The sequence below is a fragment of the Cetorhinus maximus genome, chromosome 5 (assembly GCF_964194155.1).
Source record: "Cetorhinus maximus chromosome 5, sCetMax3.hap1.1, whole genome shotgun sequence".
NCBI lineage: Eukaryota > Metazoa > Chordata > Chondrichthyes > Lamniformes > Cetorhinidae > Cetorhinus > Cetorhinus maximus.
In genome coordinates, this window is record NC_135883.1 from 114,308,562 (window position 1) to 114,334,529 (window position 25,968).

The 25,968-nt window shown below is 44.9% G+C and overlaps 1 long non-coding RNA gene across 3 annotated transcripts in view; it reads right to left on the reverse strand.

Moving 5' to 3' along the window:
* Positions 1-25,968, reverse strand: part of LOC144680348 (uncharacterized) — a 76,952-nt gene that overhangs the window by 38,753 nt on the left and 12,231 nt on the right. For all 3 annotated transcript variants that reach the window (XR_013576545.1, XR_013576546.1, XR_013576544.1), the window contains one exon: positions 24,760-24,869. This is a non-coding gene — a long non-coding RNA (uncharacterized LOC144680348). The remainder of the gene's footprint in view (positions 1-24,759; positions 24,870-25,968) is intronic.

Sequence of the window (25,968 nt, forward strand, 5' to 3'; positions counted from 1 at the left end):
GCAGGATCAAGAAATCTCCCAGCCTCCTGTATCTTCCTTCAGAGTAAGTGTCCCAAAAGGGGGGATCTTCATTCTTGCGGGGGCGGGGGGAGGGGGGTGGGGGAGGGAAGCTGTGGGATGGAGCCGGGCCCACTACCCCAGCACACAGATCAGAGGGGGCCACAGCTGACTGCCGAGGTGGGCTGGTTGAAAGGCCCGCCTCAGTTCTCTGGGATATCGTCCCAGTTGTTTTATTAAACATTAGCCCTCTAGGCCTCACACTTCACACCCCCTCACTTTCCAACCACTGCCAGTACCCCACACCTACCCCCATGGCCATTTATACCTCAATGCCAACTTTGTACCAACTCATGCCAATCCATTCCCTGTACTCATCCCCATGGCCCCTTATAACACTATGCCAATTTAGTGCCAATTCATGTCCCCTCACCTTCATCCTTTGTCCTTACACCTTCTATGCCAAATCACCCAGGATCCACCATGGGCAGACCTCAGGGGCCATGCCAAGATGAAATAAAATAAAGTTCTATGTATCCGTTACAGGCTTCACTATATATTAAACAAATTCCCACTCATGAAAGCCACTTTGAATTCATTTAAATTCCCTGAAGTATGTAATCCTTTGCAAAAACAAACATTTGTATTCATAGGCCAGAATTTTCTGGCCTCACTGGCGTCAGGCATCATGGCGGGCTGGGCGCGGGGGATCTGGGGGAGGTAGCGGTAGGGTTGGAGGTACAATATGGTTAGAAGATCAAAGATCAGTTTCACACCATCATGAAACCAGCCTGTGATCGTCCGCTCCACCTGTCAATGGCAGGTCGTGTTTCCTGCCACTGCCCATTGGGAATCTAATTTTAATACTTTAGCTTCTCATTATAAGCCCTGCTTGCTGGAATAAACCCTCCAACTGGATCATCTGGGCATGCCGACGTGTTTCACAACTGTACATAAGCAACATGCACTTGGCAAGCTGCACTTCGCTTGGGACTTCGAAGTTTGTTTGCCTACCTTGCTTCGGGCAGCACTCCGGTTATCCATGCCAGGCTTCGCAGGCAGCACCACATCACTTTTAGTGGGGCTCACGGGCAGGTCTCAACCTACCAGACCAGCCGTAAGGCTTTTCAATGGCTGCAGGGCTAGGGCTTACTGTGTTGGGGGAGAAGTAACCTCAGACAAGGGAAGAGGTTGCAGGGCGAAAGCTGTACAGGGGAACGGGCATATCCCAATGTGCGTAAGGGGGCACATGTTGATCTGTACAAGCAGCCTTAAGATGGCGAGGGCTGAGGAGGAGGATGATGAGACCAGATGGACATGTGAGAGCATGTGTGTGAGAATGGATGGTGATGGCCCTTGAAATGGCAGTGAATGAGATGCCAGTGAATGTGAATCAGCCTTTTGAGTGTGTGAGTTTAGAGTGATAAGATGGTTACTTTAACCTGGCAGCACAGACGAGATCATTCATCCGTTTTCTGCACTGGATGGCCAACCTCTTGTGTGCAGCATTGGCATTGACCACCTCTGCGACTGCCTCCCAAGCCAGAGTGGCGAGACTGATGGGCCTCCTACAGCCAGAGCAGGGGTAGAGGACAACGAGGCGGATCTCCGTGGCATCCAGAAGGCATCCCAGGCACGCGTCACTGAATCGGAGGTCATCACTCTTCTTGGCTTTTGGGGCTATGTCTTCACCAGAGCAGTCCTGGGCTACAAGCATTAAGAAGTGTGCGCTTGATTGCAGTTTAACTATAGGGGCCCTGTGTGAGGAGCGGTGAGGTAACAGTCTGGCAGGCAAATTGGAGGCTGCCCACCAGCAAGATGGCGTGTTTCCTGTTGCTGCATAATTAATGAGGCGGGAATGGGACGATATGGTGCGAAAACCCACCATTGCGGCCGGCGGGTAAAATGTCACTTTTCCCGCCTGCTACCGCACTTTGTGCAAATCTGAGATGATTCTGCCCATAACCTCACATCAAAGATAATTAATCCTTTAATAAGCTCTTAGAGCTGTCAAACAAAGTGTGAACTTACACTCCCCATCCTCCCCTTCCCACCACCACCACTGTGCTAATGATAATTTGTGATAACCAACCAAGCAAGATGGGAACATAGGAGCAGGAGTAGGCCATTCAGCCCATCAAGTCTGTTCCACCATTCATTTAGATCATGGCTGATCAACAATTTCAATGCGGCACCATCTCCATACCCCCTGATGTCATTAGTCTCCAGAAATATTTTGATTTCCATCTTGAACATGCTCAGTGATTGAGTTTTACAACCCTCTGGTATAGAGAATTCCAAAGATTCACCATCCTCTGAGTGAAGAAATTCTTCCTCATTTAAGGAGAGTGTGAGAGGAGGACTCCGGGACAGGCAGCCAGCAGCACCTAAAGGAGAGTGTGAGAGGAGGACCCTGGGACAGACAGGCAGTCAGCAACACCTAGAGGATCTAGTCCATCTAGAGGATCTAGCATCTAGTCTATACTCAAGTAGGAGTCAAGGTAAAATAAAAGCAAGGATCCTTATTCTATTTAGTTAAAATATGTCTGGGGAGCTCAGTCCCATTATTTGCACATCCTGTGCTATGTGGAAAATCCTAGATGCTCCTGCTGGTCTAGGATATGTGCAGGAGGTGCCTCCGACTGGAGCAACTCAAGCTCTGGGTTTTGGAGATTGAGCAGCAGCTGGGGGCACTACGGTGCATTCACGAGGCTGAGAAGTGAATGGATAGCATGTTTCAGGATGTGGTCACCCCGCAGCTTAAAGAAGTGCAAGCAGAGAGGGAATGAGTGACTACCAGACAGAAGAAGGGGGCCAGGCAGGTAGTGAGGGAATCCCCCAAGTGCATCTTACTCGCAAACCGTTTATTGGCCTTGGAAAACAGTGAGAGTAATGGTTCCTCTGTGGAGGCCAACCAGAGCCAAGGCCATGGCTTTGTGGGTGGTCCAGCTGCTCGGTCGGGGGGGGGGTGCGGGGTGGAAGGAGTGTGGAAGGGCAATAGTGGTAGGGGATTCGTTACTAAGGGGAGTAGACAGGCATTTCTGCATCGTAGATGTGACTCCAGGATGGTATGTGCCTGTACCTCCAGGGTCAAGGATGTCACGGAACAGCTGCAGGGCATTCTGAAGGGGGAGGGTGAACAGCCGGAGGTCGTGGTCCACGTTGGGACCAATGACAGAGGAGGAAAGAGAAATGAGGCCCTGCAAGCAGACCTTAGGTAGCTAGGTAGGAAATTGAAAAGCAAGACTTCAAAGGTAGTAATCACCATATTACTCCCAGTGCCACGCAGTAGTGAGTATAGGAACAGAAGGATAGAGCAGGTGAATGCATGGCTGGAAAGATGGTGCATGAGGGATGGCTTTAGATTCCTGGGGCATTGGAACTCTCTCTGGGAGAGGTGGGACCTGTACAAGTTGGACAGGTTGCATCTGAACAGGAACGGGGCCAACATCCTTATGGGGAGGCTTGTTAATGATGCTGGGGTGGATTTAAATTAAATTGGCAGGGGCATGGGATCCTGAAAAGTAGTTCAGAGAGGAGAGAAGCTGAGATGGAATTAGAAGTTAAAACGCTAGTAAGTGAGTCTGGAAGGCAGAGGAAACATAGGCTAGATAAGAATTAAGTGAGTTTAGCAAGGCTAAATGGAAAATATTTTAATGCAAGGAGCCTGAGGAATAAGACAGATGAGCTGAGGGCACAGACAGGCAGGTGGGAGTATGGTCTCATAACCATGAACAAGACTTGGCTAAAGGAAGGGCAGGATTGGCAGCTCAACATTCCTGTTTATAGGGTATTCAGACGAGATAGAGAGGGATAGAAGAGGAGCGGGGTGAAGCAATATTGATCAAGGAATCAATTATAGCAGTGAGGAGGGATGATATCTTGGAGGGATCAATAAATGAGGCCAAATGGGTAGAAATAAAAAACGTAAAAAGGGGCAAACATGCTGTTGGGTGTGTACTACAGGCCCCCAAACAGTCAGGGAGAGATAGAGGATCAAATATGTAACCAAATTTCAGAGAAGTATAAGATAATAAGGCAGTAATGGTAGGGGATTTTAACTACCCAAATATCAACTGGGATAGTTTTAGCGTGAATGGTAAGGAGGGAGCAAAATTCTTAAGTTGCATCCAGGAAAACCTTTTTAGCCAGTACATAGAAAGTCCAACAAGGGAGAGGGCAGTTCTGGACCTAATATTCGGAAATGAGCCCAGGCAGGTGAAAGGTGTATCAGTAAGGGAGCATTTTGGAGATAGTGACCGTAGCTCAGTTAGATTTAGGATAGTTATGGTAAAGGATAGGGTTGGGGCGGGAATAAAAATTCTAAACTGGGGAAAGGCTAATTTTATTAAAATGAGATATGATTTGGCCCAAGTGGACTGGGAGCAGCTACTTGAAGATAAAACTGTGTCAGAGCAGTGAGAGGCATTCAAGGAGGAAATAGCGAGAGTACAGGGCAAATATGCTCCCATAAAGAGAAAGGTGGGGACCAAGTCCGGAGAACCCTGGATGTCAAGTAACATAAAGGTTAGGATTAAGAAATTAAAAAGAAGCTCCTGGCAGATACCGAGGGCTCAGTATGGCAGAGTCCTTAGAGGAGTATAAAAAGTGCAGGGGGGAACTTAAAAAGTAAATTAGAAAAGTTAAGAGAGTGCATGAGAAAGCATTGGTGGATAGAATGAAGGAAAACCTGAAGGGGTTTTTTAAATATATAAAGAGATAGAGAATAACTAGGGAAAGAGTAGGGCCAATTAGGGACCATAGAAGTGATGTGTGTGTGGAGCCGGAAGATGCGGGTACAGTCCTCAATGAATACCTTGTGTCAGTCTTCAGAATGGAAAAGAACGACACAGGTATAGACATCAGGGTGGAGGACTGTTAAATATTAGAGTAAATTATCATAGAATCAGAAGAGATTATAGCGGGTCTAGCAGCTTTAAAATTGGATAAATCCGTAGGCCCAGATGAGATGTATCCCAGGCTGTTGAGGGAGGCAAGGGAAGAGCTATCGGGGACCCGGCAGTAATTTTCAAATCCTCTCTGGCCACAGGTGAGGTGCCAGGGGACTGGAGGACTGCTAACGTTGTCCCATTATTAAAAAAGGAAGGGACCAAGAAATTACAGGCCAGTCAGTTTAACTTCCCCCATATCATAGTCATGCCAAACCCCCTTTCCCCTGCTGGCAAAAATAGGATCTGTTCAAAATGGGGGCAGGAATTCCAGATCCAAGTTCCAGCCACCATTTTTAAAGGTCCCCAGACTCTCCATTACCCCGCAAAAATTTAGACCTTGAATTCACCTTGGTGACTCACCTCTTTGTCCTCTTGTCCAAGGGCAATAATGATGCCCATTTTGCGATGATGACCAGAACTCTACATCTTACTCAAGATGTAACACCAACCATATTTTTAAAAGTAGCTTTGTGATTTGTAGCATTGCAGTAGGAGGCATGGAAATTATAATTACCCCCTAAAAATAATTACTCAAATCCTTAAGCTATTAATATCTAATGCATATGGTGGCAGTTCAGAAAGCCTCCATGGAAGAATTCATTTAGCTTCTTAAAATGGTTTGGATGAAGCAGAATTGACTAACATTATCACACCGCTCGCTGAAATGAACTGTTTGATGCATATTATGTGGGTGTTACCATGCTTACATTTCATTACTTCATACTAGAATCAAGATTTCAATCAAACCAGCTGCAGGGGAGATGGACGAATGGTGGGGGTGGGAGGAGGGCAGCATGTGGAGGGAGGTTGGGGGAAGGGAGGAAAACATATGCACAGCTTGTTCATCCCTACCTTATTCTGAAGCAGGAGTAGAAATCAATTTACTGTTAATCTAATTGAATTTATTCTAATAATACATAGGAAGATCTCCTGTGGCATTGGTCGGGGTAGTCAGAAAGGGTGTGTAATTTTAAACGGTTATAAGGATAGGACTAAGTAACATAGCAGATAATGAGAGGAATCGTTGTTTTGTTATTGGTGAAGTATGGCCTGCATTTTTCTACTCATTGACATAAAATACCATAATAGGAGTTAACTTCAGTTTCTGGTGAGAACAAACAAATCATGTTAAAATAGGTTAAATAAATAAAGACACAGTGGGTCAAAAGGTTAGGAAGGACTAAGATGGTGAAGAGAGTTGACTTGCTCTTCATCCATAAAAAGCCCCCTATGGTCAGCATCTCAAGTAGCCTCTCCTAATCAAATTCCTACTGCTCGGCTTCATGTGCCGATCCCCGTTTAGAACTGTGGACAGAGGTGTGAATGTGAGTGACTAGCACCTCAAAGCCAGATAGCTCTGGGCAGGTGGGGTCCATCAGTCTTGGCTGGCAGCCTACAAGTTCACCTGTGATAATTATTGTGGCGTTTCACTTCTTTAAACAGGAATGTTATTCATCTTGCAGACTTGGTGTACCTAGCTTCACAGTATGGCTTTTGTGCTGGTTGAGGAATGGTCAACATGATCTTTGCAGTCGTCAGATTCAAGAAAGGTCTCACAAACAGAACAAAGGCCTCTACATGGTAAAGGCCTGACCAAGGCCTTTGACGCAGTTAACTGTGGACAAATGTGGCTGTCCTGAAAAAATGTTCAGGGTCGTTGGCCCATTTCATGATGGCCAGTGCAATTCAGAATGGCGCCTTATCAGATGCCTTTCCTGTCACCAATGGCATCAATCAAATCCATGTAATGGCTCCAACCCTGTCTACCATCTACGTTTAGGATATGCATGCTCTTGTGTGCGAGCAAAGATCTCCAGATACATATACACATTCTTTTCAGGACCTCTTCAATCTGCAAAGGCGCAAGGCTCACACAAAAATCACAGAACAACCACTAAGTAAACTCCTGTTTTCCAACCACTATGCTCTCAGAGCACACACTCCAGAAGACCCCACAGTCACGATGAATACACCCACAACTCAGAAGTTCAGAGGTTCTGTAATCTCGGGAGTATCCTCTCCAACAACATCATGGCCTGGCAAAAGCAAGCTCAACATTCAGCAAGTTCACCCACAGGCTTAGGAGAGGGCGTTGCTGAGTTCAAACAGACCCCATTTTCGCTGGAGCGAGGTCCGTTTCCGCAGTGTGTGACTTAAGGATAGTCATGAATGCTCGTAAATGGTCTAGTCAGTTAAATCCCCTGGCCTTTAAATTTTGGGGGAAAAAACAGCCTGCTCCCCCTTAAGAATTATATCCCTTATTTTATAATGATTCTCCATGTTCATCCGACCAAAATGCATCATCTCACATTTCTCTGCATTGGACTTCATCTGCCACCTATCTGCCCACTCCACCAACTTGTCTATGTCTTTTTGAAATTCTGGACTGTCCTCCTCATAGTTTACAATGCATACAAGTTTCGTATCATCCATAAGGAAGAGAGGCATAGATAGGCATGGAAGGTATGGACGGCTATTGGAAGTGGGTGGGGGCAAGAATTGGTATGAATGGGACATAAGGAGTTGATGGGGGGATAAGGGGGAGTGACGGGCCAGGGGGTCTAATATTCAACTGCACAGTTAGGATGAAGTCCCAGTGCACTGAGGAGGTCCTTTTAACCAGCCCACTTTAGGCTAGCTTTTAATTCCAGATGTTATTTAATTAAATAAATTTAACTTTCCGTTGCCGTGATGGGACATAAACTCATGTCTCCAAATCATTAATTCAAGCCTCTACTAATCCAGTGTCATAAACATTGTCCTATCATACCTACTGTGGTGAGGTGCTATGGTTGACAGCTGTAGAAGCAGGTTTTGGATTTGATAGCATGGTGGGGAGGGGTAAGGAGTCTTGAGGTGTAGAAGCCACAGAGAGAGGGTTGTTAAGATTAGCAGCATTGCAGCATATTTTAGAGTTTGACAGCATAGTAATGAATGATGTGTTTAACGGCACAGAAGGGAAATGCTGTGATATAGTAATATTGAGGTGGCAATGAAGTAGGGTCCTGAAGGCTGATGTTAGTACTGAAGTCTTTCTATCCAAGTTTATTTTTATCTCTCCTCCATATTTTTTCTGACCATTGTTTTTTTTGTTGTTGTCTGAATTCACCATAAAAAATTTTTTGTTTCTCCACTGAGATTTTTTATTAACCCTACTTGCTGATACTTTTTGAGGTTATAGTAATTTTTACTTCACTCTCTCTCGCATTAATGCCATTTACCTTTAAGATATGTGTTTTCTTCCAATAGACATTGAGCTGCCCATGATCGGGGGATATTGGTGGGGGTGGGGAAGTGTTGGACTAGGATTTCCCTTGCATGTAAAACGTTTGGAAAAGGAAAGCTGGCCACCAAAAGGCTCGGAGTCTTAGGTATGTGTTGAGAACGGGACAAAAAATACTTTAGATATTTTTGAAATCTTACAAATCACCTTGTGCCAATCTTCAGGCCAGCAAGACAGAAGAGTTATCAAGTTTTAAAGTTATACAGCACAGAAGTAGGCCCTTCGGCCCATCGTGTCCGTGCCGGCCATCAAACACCTATCTATTCTAATCCTATTTTCCAGCACTTGGCCCATAGCCCTTTAGTCCATGGCATTTTGAGTGCTCATCTAAATAGTTCTTAAATGTTGTGAGGATTCTTGCCTCTACCACCCCCTCAGGCAGTGTGTACTAGATTCCAACCACCATCTGGGTGAAAAAAACTTTTCCTCAAATCTCCTCTAAACCTCCTGCCCCTTGCCTTAAATCTATGCCCCCTGGTTATTGACACCTCCGCTAAGGGAAAAAGTTTCTTCCTATCTACCTTATCCATGCCCCCCATAATTTTGTATACCTCTATCAGGTTCCCCCTCAGCTTTCTCTGCCCTGAGGAAAACAACCCTAGCCTGTCCAGTCTCTCTTCATAGATGAAACGCTCCAGCCCAGGCAACATCCTGGTGAATCTCCTCCACACCCTCTCCAGTGCAATCACATCCTTCCTATAGTGTGGCAACCAGAACTGCACACAGTACTCCAACTGTGGCCTAACTAGCGTTTAAACAGCTCCAACATAATCTCCCTGCTCTTATATTCTATGCCTCGGCTAATAAAGGCAAGTATCTCATAGGCCTTCTTAAACACCTTATCTACCTGTGCTGCCGCCTTCAGGGATCTATGGACATGTACACCAAGGTCCCTCTGCTCCTCTGTACTTCCTAGGGTCCTACCATTCATTGTGTATTCCCTAGCCATGTTAGTCCTCCCAAAATGCATCACCGCACACTTCTCAGGATTAAATTCCATTTGCAGCTGCTCTGCCCATCTTACCAGCCCATCTATATCGTGCAATAATCTAAGGCTTTCCTCCTTAATATTTACACCACCAATTTTCATGACATCTGTGAACTTACTGATCATACCTCCTATATTCATGTCTAAATCATTAACGTACACTACAAACAGCAAGGGTCCCAGCACCGATTCCTGCGGTACACCACTCGTCACAATCTTCCAATCGCAAAAACAACCTTCGACCATCACCCCCTGCCTCCTGCCACTAAGTGAATTTTGGATCCAATTTGCCAAATAGCCCTGGATCCCATGGGCTCTTACCTTCTTGACCATTCTCCATGTGGGACCTTGTCAAAAGCCTTACTGAAGTCATGTAGACTACATCAACTACACTACCCTCATCTACACAACTAGTCACCTCCTCGAAAAATTCAATCAAATTTGTTAAACATGATCTCTCCCTAACAAAGCCATGCTGACTATCCCTGATTAATCCCTGCCTCTCCAAGTGGAGATTAATCCTGTCCCTCAGAATTTTTTCCAATAGTTTCCCTACCACTGATGTTCGATCCACTGTCCTGTAATTACTTGGTTTATCCCTACTATCCTTCTTGAATGGTGGTACCACATTTGCTGTCCTCCAGTCCTCTGGCACCTCCCCTGTAGCCAGAGATGATTTGAAAACTGGTGTCAGAGCCCCTGCAATCTCCTCCCTTGCCTCACATAGCAGCCTGGGATACAACTCATCTGGGACTAGGGATTTATCCACTTTTAAGCCCGCCAAAACCGCTAATACCTCCTCAGAATTTCTTGTAACAGGGGCTCCAGACATTGAAAACAAATGGGATAAAATAGGCCCCTAAATATAAGGAGCATCATACATGTGTGGACCTCTGGATCAGTAGTGATGTATGCCTGGTGGTGCACTGAAGAAAGGCAAAATAGAAAGCTATAAACTGGACTGGAGTGTGTTGCAAAGGGATTCCTTTGCTCCACACCAGTTTACTGTGACCAGCTTTCCATATCATTATGCTTCAAGCTTCTGTTGAAGAGGATTACAATACTGGCAGCGCTGATTCCATATGATACTTCTCTGCTCTTGTAAAGGCATAGAATAAATTTCAGCAGCTTAAAAAATAATTATCCAGCAGTGTTTGTTGTTTGTTTTCTCAGGCACACTTGGAATGGCACAGCTGATGATAAATGTTGAGCTGCTCAAATCCCAAAGGGAAACTTTAAACTATTACCACAACTGTTTTGCAATTTGTATATATTTCAAGATGCATGCTTTGAATTCAGTAGTAATAGGACCACTGAGTCTTACAGGTTTCTTACAAAACTAAATTAACTCTTTATTAATTGGAGGAAAAAAATGATTTCAAGCACATACATAGGTTTATAAATTACTACTATGATAACTCCTTGCTTCCCCAGTTAATCTAACTCCCAGTTTCACCTCCGTTAAGGCAACAGTAAAACACATAGATGTTAAAAGGCCCAGGCAAAGTAACATGATACCCTGGACAGTTGAATTCAAAGTGAGTTTTCTTAACTTCAGTGCTTGCAGACAGCAGTTTGAGGCTTAGTACTAGAGGCTTTTCACACTTGTTAGATCTTAGAATTCCTTCCTTTATACACAGCCTTCTCTCCTTTAGGCGTATTTTCCCCTTTGAATGCAAATTCTCATTGTTTCATTATGTCTTTGGACTTTACCTCTCTAACAATAAAATCTATCATAGTGCCAATTTTACCAGTAATCTTTGGGAAAAATAAACACACTATATCTTAACTTCTCCTGGGTAAATGAAACATTTCACCTCCTCTTTTGAATTCAAGCTAGTCTGGTTTATTTAAAAATGTAAATGTTCCCTTTACACCTTACACTCTAAAACTTCATCCATGTTTACCTATCTAACATCTCAAACCTAGCTTATCTTCTGATACATCAAAGCCTTTAAACCAGCTGCCTTTAATTCAATTAAGTCCCACACACACACAAACACACACACAGCGACCTATAGGCACAGACCCCACTAATACTCTACAATAAATTCCAATAACATTATGAAAATTATTATATCTTCCTGACATCCTCCTTCTTATTGAAAAAAAGAACCATCATAATTTAAAAGCCTACAGCAAAACAAGAAGTTTTGGGATTTCTGGGCATAAGTGCATCTTATTGGAAATTTGTACCAAATTTTAGTAGTGTGGTTGCTCCATTTACTGAACTTCATTTTTTGAACCCATCTTACATTACCTCCTATACTTATTACATTATTACATTACTAGATGCATGCGTTAACATAACAATATATGTATAAATCCTTGGTATCAACAGAAATCTTTCCAGTCCAGTGTCCAGGTTTTAAATGTCCAATTTCCCTTTAAGCTTCAAATCCTTGACAACGCATCTGCAATCAGATTTTCTTGTCCCGCCACATGTACAATCTGTAGATTAAACGATTGCAGTAATATACTCCATTTGAACAGCCTTGCACTTCTGTATCGAAATTTGCCCAGAAACTTTAAAGGATTGTGGTTTGTATACACAATTGTTTCTGACGAATTGCTTGCCACATAAATCTCAAAATGATGCAACGCTAACACTAAACCCAAGGGGAAAAATGTTCCCCCGTCAGTGGGGGAAGAGTGGGAGCGAGCGGGCGGGCTCCCGATCAGCGGCCGCAGTCGGGGGCGTGCCGCCATTTTACGTGGGCGGGCCAATTAAGGCCCGCCCAGCGTGACGTCCACCAGAAAGCGCTATGTGCTCCCTGTGTGGGTGGGTGGGGGGGGGGGTGGCGGATTCCCTCAGCCGGGGCACAGTGCTACCTCAGGGAGATCGGCTCCATTTTGAAACTTTTGATGAAGGAGTTTAAAAATGTTCCCTACCATGTCCCATCATGTGACACTGTCACATGAGTTGGGACATGTCCATAACTTTTATTGCAACCTTTCATTAAAATTTAAAAACCCTCATGAAGCCTCATCCCGCCAGCAGATGAGGTTTCATGTTTTTTCACAAGTCTGCCTGGGCTCCCGGCCTGCCCGCCAACCTTAAGGTTGGATGAGCAGGTTCATTTATAAGCTGAATTGGTTTCTTAATGGCCTTAATAGGCCGTTGACAGGTCGGTGGGCGCACAGCCAACTCGGCTACGCGCCCGCCGACCTGAAAATGTAAATGCTGTCGGGTGACGTCAGGAGTTCCACCCGACGTAACCCACCTCACTTTATGCATCAGCTTGCGGGTCCCACCCCCCCACTTTATGCATCGGTGTGCGGGTCCCCCAGCCCTCCCATGCCGATGGAAAAATTCTGCCCAAGGTTTCCTTTTTAATCATTGAATATTTTCTCTACATTCAAATTCTGTGAAAAATACCCTATCAGTTTTTCAATTCCAGTGTTGTAACAGTAGGGCCCCAATGCCTATATCGCTTGTGTCAATTGCCAACTTAAATTGCTTGGCGTAATTTGGAACAGCCAAAATTGGTGTCGTAATTAATACAGTTTTCAAACTGTCAAATGCCTTCTGACACTCCTGTATTCATTGAAACTTCTTGTTCTTTTTTAATAGTTCAGTCAATGGAACAACCGCTTGGCTAAAATTAAGTACAAATTTCCAATAAAACGCACTTATGCCCAGAAGTCCCAAAACTTTTTGTTTTGCTGTCGGCATGGGGAAATCCTCGAAAGCCTCGACTTTCACATCTCTCAGAGCCACCTTACCATGTCCAATGGTATGACCTAGATGTGTAATTCGCGCTTTTGAAAATTCACTTTTAGCCAAGTTCACCACCAAATTACCTTCTTGTAACCAAGTAAATAATTCCAGATGTTGTAAATGCTCCTCCCACATCTGACTGAAAGCTATCAAGTCATCAATATGAACAGCACAATTGCTCAGTCCTGCAATTACTTTATTTGTCAGTCTTTGAAATGTTGCAGGTGCATTTTTCACACCACATGGCTTGACTTTAAACTGATATAGTCCATCTGGTATCACAAAAGCCGATATCTCCTTTGCTCTTTCCGGTACATGCAAATATCCTCTTAGCAAGTCAATCTTTGTGATAAATTTTGATTGTCCCACTTTCTCAATGCAACCTTCCAAATGTGGTATAGGATATGAATCTGCTTTTGTCACCGCATTCACCTTTCGATAGTGCACACACAGTTTTTGTGTTCCATCCGGTTTTGGCACTAGCACAATAGGTGAACTCCAGTTACTGCAACTAGACTCAATTATATCATTTTGAAGCATGAAATCAATTTCTTTCTGTACTTGTGATAACTTTGCCACATTTAATCTATAAGGATGTTGCCTTATTGGAGATGAAACTTCTACACATACATCATGTATAGCTAAATTCGTCCTTCCCAGCTTATTGCCACAAATAGGCCTGTGTGACCGCAAAAGCTTCTCCAAATCACAATATTACATTTAAATTTTCAAGTTCCCCTTCATTATCCAATTTGATTAGAGGAAAATCAATTACAGAATCCTGCATTACTACCTCTTTCTCATTATCTACCACCACGAATGCCTCCTTTTGGCCTTCTTCCCTGTCAAAGTACTTTTAAAGAATACTTACATGACGAACCCTCTGCTTCTTTCTTCTATCTGGAGTATTTATTAAATAACCTACTTCACTGAATTTCTTTTCAATCCTCTAAGGCCCACTAAACTTTGCCTTTAACGAGTCATCCAGTACTGGTAACAGAACTAGAACTTTATTCCGAGCAACAAAACTATGAGCTGTAGCTTTCCTGTCTGCCTTCACTTTCATCACTTGCTGTGATATCTTTAAATGTTCCCTAGCTAACTCACAGGCTCTGGCCTATCTCTCTCTGAAATTTTATACATAATCCAGGAGAGTCATTTCTGAATTTTGACCCCAATTTCTCATGCATCAATTTCAGTGATCCCCTTACCTCATGACCATAAACTAGTTCAAAAAGACTAAAACCAGTCAATGCATTAGGAGCATCCTTAATAGCAAATAACAGGAATGGAATTCCCCATCCGAATTCTGTGCATAATCCTGACTATGTGCCATCATCCTAGTTTTTAAAGTTTGATGCGATCTTTCCAAAGCCTCTTGTGACTCAGGATGATAAGCTGTTGACTTAACAAAATAAAAACAGAATTACCTGGAAAAACTCAGCAAGTCTGGCAGCATCGGCGGAGAAGAAATCAGTCAACGTTTCGAGCCCTCATGGCCCTTCAGCAGAACTGAAGCATAGTTTCAACAAGGGAGAAATATAAATTGGTTTAAGGTGGGTGGGGGGGAAGAGACACATTGAGGGTGTGGTGTGAGCAGATAATCAAAAGATGTCAGAGACAAAAGGGTCAAAGAGGTGTTGAAGGTGGTGGTCTTTGTCTGAGAAAAGTGCTAATTAAGAATGCAAGACAGGATATTCAAAGTACAGCTCTAGTGGGGGTGGGGTGGAAAGACTAAAGGTTTTAGTTTTAGATTTAAAAATAATGGAAATAGGTGGGGAAAGAAGAATCTATATAAATTATTGAAAAAAAAGGCGGGTGGGGGGGGGAAAAGAAACGGGGTGGGGATGGGGGGAGGGAGGGAGCTTTTTGTTTTTATAGCTGTTGACTTAAATTGTTTTATCCCCAAACTGTGCATTACTTCCTTAAACAATTGTGACATGAAATTTGAGCCCTGATCTGAATGTATTTCTTTAGATTAACCATATCTTGTAAAAGATTTAACTAACTCTTCCACAATTTTATTTGTTTTAATATTTCTCAAAAGTATTGTTTCAGGAAACTGGTAGACACATCCATTATTATCAGTAAGTACTGATTTCCGCTTTTCATATTAGGGAGGGGACCTACACAATCAATCATGACCCTAGTAAAGATTCTTCAAATGCTGGAATTGTAATTAAAGGTGCTGGCTTAATCACTGCTTGTGGTTTCCCTATCACCTGACATGTGTAACATGTTCTACAGAATTTGACGACATCTCTATGCAATCCAGACCAATAAAAATGTTGTTGTATTTCTGCCTGTGTCTTTCTAATCGCTAAATATGCCCTCATTGAATTTCATGAGCAATTCTCAGAATCTCATTTCTATATACAAATGGTATTACAATCAGATGCACCTCCCTCCAGCTTTCATTTGCTGAAACATGATAAGGCCTCCATTTTCTCATTAAAACATTATCCTTAAGGTAATAACATACTGGAATACATTCTTCCTCTGTTTCTGAGTAATAGTAACAGTTTGATACAACTGTTTTATTTCTGAATCTTTTTTCTGTAACTCCACAAACTGCCTTGAGTTAAACAATTTAGCTGCATTGTCTTCCAGTCTTTCTTCCTGAACAATGTTTTCAAACATAGTGCTAGTTAATGGACTTCCACACCTTCTCTCTGCCTTCAAACTTCCTGCTCTTCTTCTTTTAACCTATGAGCCTGTGATCTTGTTATCACACAGCCTGGAAATAATCCAGGATGCTCTCTCTGCAACATTTCTGTTGAAAACACTTCTACAGGCTACAGGCTGCAGATACCAAGGGCTCAATATGGCAGATTCCCAAAGCATTGGTGGGTAGAATAAAGGAAAATGTAAAGGGCTTTTTAAATATATAAAGAACAAGAGCATAGCTAGAGAAAGAGTAGGGCCAAGTAGGAACCATAGAGGTAATGTGTGTGTGGACCTGGAAGGCATGGGTACAGTCCTCAATGAATAGTTTGCAACAGTCTTCACAATGGAAAAGTACAATGCAGGTATAGACATCAGGGTGGCGGACTGTGAAATACTAGAGGAAATTAACTTAGAGAAAGGGGAGGTACAAGCGGGTTTAGTGGCATTAAAAGTGGATAAATCCGCAGGCCCAGATGAGATGTATCCCAGGCTGTTGAGGGAGGCAATGGAAGAGATATCAAGGACCCTGGCAATGATTTTAAAATCCTCTCTGGCCACAGGTTAGGTGCCAGAGGATTGGAAGACTGCTAACATTGTCCCATTATTAAAAAAAGGAGGAAGGGGAGACCAGGAAATGACAGGCCAACCTCGGTGGTGGGGAAATTACTAGAAATAATTCTGAGGGACAGAATATATCTGCACTTGGATTAATCAGGAATAGTCAGCATGGATTTGTTAAGGGAAGGTTGTGTTTGATAAATTTGATCGAATTTTTTGAGGAGGTAACTAGATGTGTTGATGAGGGTAATGCACTTGATGTGGTCTAAATGGACTTTAGCAAGGCTTTTGATAAGGTCCCTCATGCAGACTGGTCAAGAAAGTAAGGCCCCATGGAATCCAAGGTAAAATTGGATCCAAAATTAGCTGAGTTGCAGGAAGCAGAGGGATGTTTCTGTGACTGGGAGTCTGTTTCCAGTGGGATTCCACAGGGCTCAGTGCTGGGGACCTTGCTGTTTGCGGTGTACATAAATGATTTGGCTTATATGTAGGGGCTATGATCAAGAAGTTTACTGATGATACAAAAATTGGTAGGGTGGTAAATAGTGAGGAGGATAGCCGTAAACTGCACGAGGATATCAATGGACTGGTCAGGTGGGCAGAGCAGTGGCAAATGGAATCCAACCCGGAAAAATGTGAGATAATGCACTTGGGGAGGGCTAACAAGGCAAGGGATTACAATATGTATGGTAGGAACTTGGAAAGTACTGAAGATCGCTGCACGATTTCTAGCCTCTGACCTGCTCTTGGAGCCACAGTATTTATATGGCTAGTCCAGTTCAGTTTCTGGTCAATGGAACCTCCAGGGTGTTGATAGGGGAGGATTCAGCAATGGTAATACCATTGAATGAAAAAGGCAATGATTAATTCTCTCTTGTTAGAGTTAGTCATTGCCTGGTACTTGAGTGAAGCGAATGTTACTTGCCACTTGTCAGCCCAAGCCTGGATATTGTCCAGGTCTTGCTGCATTTGGACATGACTGCTTCAGTATCTGAGGAGCCGCGAATGGTGCTGAACATCATGCAATCATCAGTGAACAACTCCACTTCTGACATTATTATGGAAGGAAGGCCATTGATGAAGCAGCTGAAGATGGTTAGGCTGAGGACACTATCCTGAGGAACTCCTGCAGTGATGTCCTGGAGCTGAGATCTTTGACCTCCAACAATCACAACCATTCCTTTGTGCTAGGTATGACTGTATTTGTTGACCAAATTATCAGGGTTCATGGGCTATGGGTCATTGTTTAGACACACCAAGGCAAGGTGAAGAATAAAGCTCCATGCACACTATTCAAGCCTTAACCCCAACATCAGAAAACTATCCATCACTATTACAATGTGACACTTCAATTTCTCACTATAGGCATCTTTAAACTACTTATTTGCGCAAAGCTATAGGTGGATTTATTCCTTTAAGTTATCCATATTTACATGATCACAAGATAAATTACAGACGAGGAAAGCCTAGTTTTTATTCACCCATCCAGAGATCCTAAGTGCCCACATTTTGGCCAGATTTTCCGGCCCTGCAGGGATTGCAGCAGCCCAGCCAAATATCCATTGACTTTCAGTGGCATCGGACAATCCTGGCTGCAGGCAGGGCTGGAAAATCTCACCTGAATTTATTTCTGAAACTATTCCAGTGTTTTCAGCTCCTCTAGTGTTCCTGGGAGCCCATTCCATGTGTTGATCACTCCTTGTCTGAAGTAGAATTTCTTAATAACAGTCCCAAATTTACCGTTTACTAGTTTGAACCAGTGTCCCCTCATCCTACTGTTGCAATTTAAAATGATATTCTGGATCGACCCTCCTCATTCCATTAAGTACCTTCCGGGCTGAATATTGAATTCAACAACTTTAGATCTTAAACTCCCTCCCCCATCCCCACCCCCTTTCCGTTTCTTCCCCCTCCCTTTTGTTTTTTCCAATAATTTATATAGATTTTTCTTTTCCCACCTATTTCCATTATTTTTAAATCTATAACTGTAATACCCTGTCAGTCTTTCCACCCCACCCCCACTAGAGCTGTACCTTGGGTGTCCTGCCATCCATTCTTAAGTAGCACATTTTCTTAGATAATATCACCACCTTCAACACCTCTTTGTTCCTTTTGTCTGTGCCATCTTTTGATTATCTGCTCCTATCACTGCTTGCTTGTCCCCACAACCACTCCCCCCCCACAACTTCTCTCCCCCCCCACCCCCCACCTTAAACCAGCTTATATTTCACCCCTCTCCTAACTTTACTCAGTTCTGCTGAAGGGTCATGAGGACTCGAAACGTCAACTCTTTTCTTCTCCGCCGATGCTGCCAGACCTGCTGAGTTTTTCCAGGTAATTCTGTTTTTGTTTTCCATTAAGTACCCTATTTGCCTCTAGAAGATCTCCTGGTCGATAATCCCTTTCTGCAATGTAAAGCTTGATATTCTCTGGTCTTTCCTCACAGCTCAACCTTTGACATGAGGGATCAGCCTCAAGATTCTTCTCTGCACTAATTCTTCTGCTTCATTCTCTTCCTTGTGCCTTGGCAAACAGAATTGGGTTCAGTATGCAATGCGTGGTCTGACCAGAGCAATTAAATAGCTTGGTCACGATTTTTCAATTGATTTTGTTGGCTGCAGATTTATATTGATCAGATTTGTTGAGAATCAGGTTTATTAGGACTTCCTGGGCCAGAATTTGACATTGGCCGTGCGGGCTCAGCAGGAGCGGGCGAGGGCAGTCGGCTTCACACCGCTATTTTACACAGGCCGGTCAATTAAGGCCCATCCAGTGTAAGATGCGACTCTGGCATCAGCGTGGAGGGGCGGGCAGGGGCGGGAGCTCAATGTCCGCCGGGTCCAGTAGTTACCCGGTGACCGATTCAAAAACGACTCACCCCAGAGGACACAGATGAGAGAAACGCACACAGGCTCTCACCAGAGGCCCGTCAGGGTCAGGAGCCTAAAGGCCCATCACTCACCCCAGAGGACACAGACGACATTAACGCACCAGCGTCACACCCTCTCAGCCAGGCAGGCACCAGCGCAGATACCAGCACCTCGGTGAGCATTAGATTGTTGGCTAGTATCTCGGTGCACAGCGGTGAGGGCACTTCACACTCACTTGAAGTGCAAGTGGAGGCAGAGAGTGCCCAGGTGCCGGCAGTCAGAGGACTGCTGGGGACCAGGAACATGCTCAGTCGGTGGCTGATGATGTGCCTCTGGAGGTGTCCCTGGGGCAGCAGATGCTGGAAGTCCAGCAGAGTGTGCGGGAGGATCCGGCAGAGATACATGAGGGACTGTGTGACATGGTCTCTGTTGTGGAGGAGTCCATGCGGAGCATGAGCAATGCAATGACTCTCAAAGCCGAGCGTGATTCTTCCTCCATGGAGAGAGTGGCGACTCTCATGGAGAGGCTTCTCTAGGAGCTCAATCAGGGCTTCCTGGGGATGCACTCGGACCTGCAAGCCCTCACACCTGCAATGACCTCAGGTGGCCATTGTCAGTGTGGGAAGTGGATTGGGCACCCAGTATCCCAGCCAGGTGCACATTCATCAGTGGTGAGCATGGAGTTCCAAAGTGACCTGACATTGGCGCACGAGCTGCCAGTCGTCTCTGCGGGCTCCTCTCAGGGCGCTCTGGATGAGGGCAGCAGCTCCTCCACCCCTCTGCCAGTGACCGCGGGATCCGATGAGGCTGCAGTGACTGGGGAGATGCCAGCTGCAGCACTGGCCGCTTCCTCCCAGGCGGGGCCATCACAGGCTCCATGGGCAGAGGACACGTGCCAAGGTCATCAAGGACAACAGGACAGCAGAGTGAGTAGGCTGTCTCCAATGCCAGTGCCAGCAAGGAGGGAGCACCTAGACGTAGCACCCACAAATGCAAACTTAAAGCACCTTAAGCACAACACAGACTTATCACTGGTGATATTTTTTGCCCCACTTTTAAGTTAGTTATTAGTAGGTATGATGGAGAACACCATTCCATTTAATTTGATTTATGTATGCCAGGCACCACACCATTAAATGTTTGTGTTCAACAAGCCTCTGGGTGCTTCATTAGTTCTGCAGGTGAAGGGTAACCCATGATATTATGAGTGACTTACTGTCATTGAACTTTACTTGAATGGCACATAGTTCATGTTGTTCACCAAGCAAATGTTCCTGTCAGGTATCAAGTACAGAGCCTGCAGCCCTGGCATGTGGTGGTGGTTCATCTTTGGTATGCTAGCTGAAGGAGCATTGGATCAAAGCCTCCCGGGTATCCATGCCTCCCTGGAGGTTGCCCAGGTCGGCGTCTACCCCCTCAGCGTTCTCCTGAGTGTGCTCATCCTCGGACTCACTACTGGACTCATCATCTGCTGCCAGAGTAGCTGTGTCAACATCTTCTTCCCCTACTGTGTCCCCCATTTCCAGCGCCAGATTGTGGACAGCGCAACATGCAACCACTATCAGTGACACACGATCTGGGGGTATTGCAGTGCGCCCCCTGAATGGTCCAAGTATCGGAAGCACATCTTGAGAAGACTGATGGTTCTCTCCACCACAGCCCTTGTGGAGGCGTGGCTCCTATTGTACCGCTGCTCAGCCTCTGTTCTTGGATGGCGGAGAGGCGTCATGAACCACTTTTTGAGGGGATAGCCCTTGTCACCCAGCAGCCATCCATCCAGCCGGGCTGGAGCACTTGGCCCCTGGGAGTGTCTCAGGATGTAAGCATCATGGGAGCTGCCTGGGTACCTTGCACAGACTTGCAGAATCTGCATCCTGTGGTCACACACTATCTGCACGTTCATGGAGTGGAAGCCCTTCCTGTTGAAGAAGGCACCCGGCTGACCCGCTGGCACCTTGATGGCCACATGTATGCAGTCTATTGCACCATGGACGCGGGGAAAGTCAGCAAGCACGGCAAAGCCTCTGGCTCACTCTGCCTGGCTGGCCTTGTCTGTGCAGTAGTGAATGAAAGTTAATGCATGCCTGAACAGAGCGTCTGTCACCAGCTTGACACAATTAAGGACAGCTGATTGGGAGACTCCACAAAGATCACCCACTGACCCCTGGAAAGAGCCAGAGGCATATAAGTTGAGGGCCACTGTGACCTTCAACGGCACTGGTATGGGGTGTCCAGTCACACAGTCAGAGCTGATCTCAGGGCCGATCATCTGACAGATGGAGGGCACTTGCTCCCTTGAGAGATGGATACTGCACCTCAGACATATTGAGGTAGCTGCATCACCACCTTTAAACCCTGGCAGCAGGATAGTGGCGTCTTCTACGGCCCCTTCCGTCTCGGGCTTCCTGTTCGCCCTCCGTCCCTTGTGCCTGCGCCTGTCCTCTCAAAGGTGGCTCCCCTGGAGGAATAGAGAAACCTGGCGTCCTCCCCCTGCTGGCCCTCCCTTCCTCCTCAGAGGAGGTGCCTCCAGCAGAGACCACAATCCCCATTCCCAGGGCAAGGGAAGGCTGTCTGATACCTGGAAGGGCCCAAGTGTTATGATTCCTCCAGAGTCCTGAACTGAAGCCTGTTGTTTCCGTCAAAGCAGCTCTGAAGAGAAATTAAGTTGTCCTGTTCACACAAGCAAGTAGCAGCAATTTATAATCCAAAGTACTAACAACTCGCATCAGCGAGCCCACTCACCCCTCTTATCCCGCCCGTGGATGAGGTTTTTGAAGATGTGACCTACCCTCCTGCCCGTTGCGCCCATGCGACGCCCTGAAAATCGCACGGGCTGCATAAAATCAAATACAATTGGTGCCTCAAGGGCCTTAACTGGCGCCCATTAATTAATGGCAGGCACGCCTCAGTCCTCATAGCGCCCGCCTACCGAAATATCGCGATGGTGCGCGGTGACGTCGGGACACACGCCTGACATCATCACGCGTCATTTTACATTCCGGCGTGTCAGGCCTGTGCCTGCATGCCGAATGTAAAATTCTGGCCCTGGGTTTCTTTCAGCTTCATCATAATCTATTTCAATACCACTTATATTTTCTCCCTATGTGTAAAATTTCATGATAGTCTGCATTAAATTTCATGCCATTGCTCTATCCAGTTATCTATTTTATTTAAATCACTCTGTAACTTCTGAGCTGCCTTCTCAGCCGCCCCTCCTAGTCTGCAAACCCATTTCTTTGGACAAGCAGCCAGCAGGCAGATGAAATATCTATAAAACTGAAGATCCAGAAGCAAAATGTAGCAATCTATTGAGTCATCCAGTCTACATGGCTAGAAAGTTTAAAATAGATACCTTACATAGGGGAAAGTCTTTGCAATTTCTAACATTTAAATTAAAAACGCAAATGCATATTAGGTTAGTAGGTGAGAAAAGAAAGACATGTACACTGTCTTTCATGACCTCAGAATGGTCCAAAACACCTTACAATCAATTAAATATTTTTGAAGTGTAGTCACAGTTGTAATTATGAAACATGGAAACCAACTTGCACACAGCAAGGTCATGTGAATAGGAATGAGATAATGACCAGCTAATCTGTTTTTAGTGATGTTTGTTGATTGACCAGGAGACCAGGGAGACAGTGCCATGAGATCTTTTGTGTCCATCTGAGAGGGTATTGATGTCTCATCTGAGAGACAGTACCTCCGACAGTACAGCATCCCTTTCGTACTGATCTGGAGTAATCAAGGCCAGGATTTTCAATTGCCTGTGGAGGCGTGAACAGGAGCGGGCAAACTTTGAAAATAGCCCTCCCGGATGGCATGTCAGTACCCCGACCCTTCCAGGACGCATTGCTACTTTCAAAGCAAGGGCGGTGGGGGAGGGGGGGTAGGCAAACTGAGAACCTGGGAACCCACTTGCCTGCTTAACTCCCTGTTAAGCTCCTTGAGGACTTTGTTAGTGGGCTGGCGAGAACCAGAAGGCGATGTTCAAATCGCAAATCGCCAAACTTGAACAGTCTGGTGCACATTAGTGCATAGCTGTCAGGTTTGATTTGGGGAGCCATCAAGTATTGTTTTTTTCTGAGGAAACATTTTTGCCGATAAGGGTTATTATCTCAGATCAGGTGTAGTAGATTTATGTTGGCCATTTGACCACTTCTCTGTGGCGTAAGGCTACTGGCCCTCAGATGCCTACGTTACAAGGCAGGCGCCATCATGGCTTCTGCCTGCCTTTGACGGTTGTGCTTAGCAGTGAGCTCCTGTTTCCAGGCAGCGCTGGGAGCCACTAACTGGATGCCAAACTCGCCGCCAGCCCAATTAGGGCATCTGCTGGCGACACAGATGAGGCAAGGGGTCAGGATCCGGGATTTATCCAGGCTTTGAATTCCTGATGCTGGATTAAAAATAAAGACCCAAGTCTCTGTATTGGGACTTGAAGCTCATAACTTTCTGACTCAGAGGGCTGAATTTTCCCAGCCCTATACTGATGAACTGGGAGGTGGGAGGGCTGCTTACTTGGCTGACGAGGGCATCGGGAAGGGAGTCTGATGTCTTTCTGTCACCATGGCATATTGCACGAACCTCAGTGACATGGCTGCCTGCTGGGTAGCCAATTGAACCACATAAGGGCCTAATTAAGGGCCAGTTCCCACCCCCACTAGGATTTTGCCCATGTACGAGTCCCTGCCGCCACATGGGTAACCACCAGGTTCCCAGGGGATCCCTGCTTAATAGTTGCTCCATGGCCCAAGGAAGGGTCAGCCCAGGGACTTTAGCCATCCCAGTTGCGACAACATACCCACTTGAGGATAATGCCCCTTCCCACAATCACCCGTGCTTGCCTGCCTGGTCCCACCTCCTGAAAACAAACCTACCTGTCTTCAAGGGGACTTTGGCATTGAGGCAGCCTTTCCATCTTGCAGGCTCAGCAGAGGCCATCTGTAATAGTGGCACTGCCAAGCTACCAGTCAAGCAGGCTACCATCCCCAATTGGATAGAGGTCCTGACAGCAGCCCGTTAATTGGCCCACCAGCAAAATGCCACCCAAGGTCCCATCACCAGCTCTGCGGGATTGATTCCTGATTTCGGTCCCAGTGGCGGGACTTCTTTGATACTAATAAAATTTAGCTGAGAAGCAAGATTGCTACCACTGAACCACTACTGACACCAGGTGGCTGGAAGCAGTAGTACAAGTAGTTATCGCATGCGTTGACGAGATGAGACAGCCATTTTATGGCCCTAGGGACTTCTTAAGGTAAGGCCTGTTTTGTGTGAAGGTCATTAAAGTCCCTTTAAAATGAATTCAGACAGAAGTATTAAGACAGCATCATGCTGCAAAAATGCTCTGTCAAATAGAGTATTTTCGTTTTGAGACAAAACTTTAGCAAGGACTAGTTAAACACTTAATGGTTAAGTTAGAACCAAACTTAGGTTCATCCATTCTCAAGAGTGCTGCTGCCATTGTAACAATTAAAGCCACAAAAGTTAACTTTAAAAAAAATTGGAATAACGAAACTGTTATCTTTAATCTCTCAGCTTAAAATAAATAAAAACTTAAATCCTTTTAGGAAGGGCAGGTTGCTGTTCACGTTGCAGCTCTCATGCTAAATTGAGTGTCGTGATAATTACTTTCTAAAATCTGTGAGCCCATCCACTGTGCTCTCAATACAAGTTCAGAGGTTGACATAAACAGTGTATTAAACTTATGGAAAGAACCTGACCTTTGACATGCAGGAAGTACAGCACTGGTATTAGTATCTAGTGCCTGGCCATTCCCCACTGTAACATTGTCTCCATCTTGTGGTCGATGTCCCATAAACCAGCTGGAACACTGCAGGACCCACAAAAGCAAACAGAGAAATTATTCCAAAAATGGAACAAAAAGAAGTTGGAAATTTGTTTGCGCGGTTTGCTCCTTTCCATCATTGCTCACTTTCAAGTAGGTAATTACAAATGAACCAAAGACTCAGTTTTCCCATGGCCTTTGACCCTTGGCAAAGGTAATTTAGTCATTTCTACATCAAAGCACAAGATCACGATGTATTTCTTTATTCAGATAATAAACTGTTCTCATAGTTATACTTTTCTGCAATTGTTTTTTATAACATCATTCAAAATTTATCAGAATCATTTCTTGCAGCTGCTATGATTAATTTCACTGCTTTGAAATCTCAGTGAATAGTGAATTAAGAAATGAGGAAAAAAATGCAAGTATCCCTCTGAGGAGCTGAAGGTTCGATTTCTGATGCGGCTGCTATTCAAGACCACCTATTTGAGGATGAGAGAGAGAATAAGACTGACATAGAAAAGAGAAATAAATCTGTCAGGTGCTAACACAAAAGCCAACTCTTCTGTCTTTAATATTTCCCATCTTCCACCCTATCACAAACTTTCCCTTTTGCTCTTTTTCCATCCTTCCCCATCTTTCCCCCATCAGATACTAACTACTGGTCACTCATCCAGGGAAATCATCATAGCTAGGTTAGTTGGCCTGAAGTAGCAGTAGCTATAACAGCTCCATATCAGCATGGTCTGAATGAGGACCACCTGCCCCAGAAGATTAGAGACGACAAGAGGCTCTGTTTGACCTGAAACCTTCATTAATGAGAGCATTTGTTTTTACCTGGAATTGCAGTTTATTAGCATATTCACTGATACAACACGGTTTCCTATTCTAAATCATAGAATCATAGAATGATACAGCACAAAAGGAGGCCAATCCTGTGTTGGGTCTTTGGAAGAACTATCCAATTAGTCCCACTTCCCTGCTCTTTCCCTATAACCTAGCATTTTTTCTTTTTCAAGTATTTATCCAATTCTCTATTGAGTCTGCTACCACCACCCTTTGAAGCAGTACACTCCAGACCTTAACGACTTACTGTGTAAAAATTGTTTTCCTCACGACGACTCTTGCGCCAATTAACTTAAAT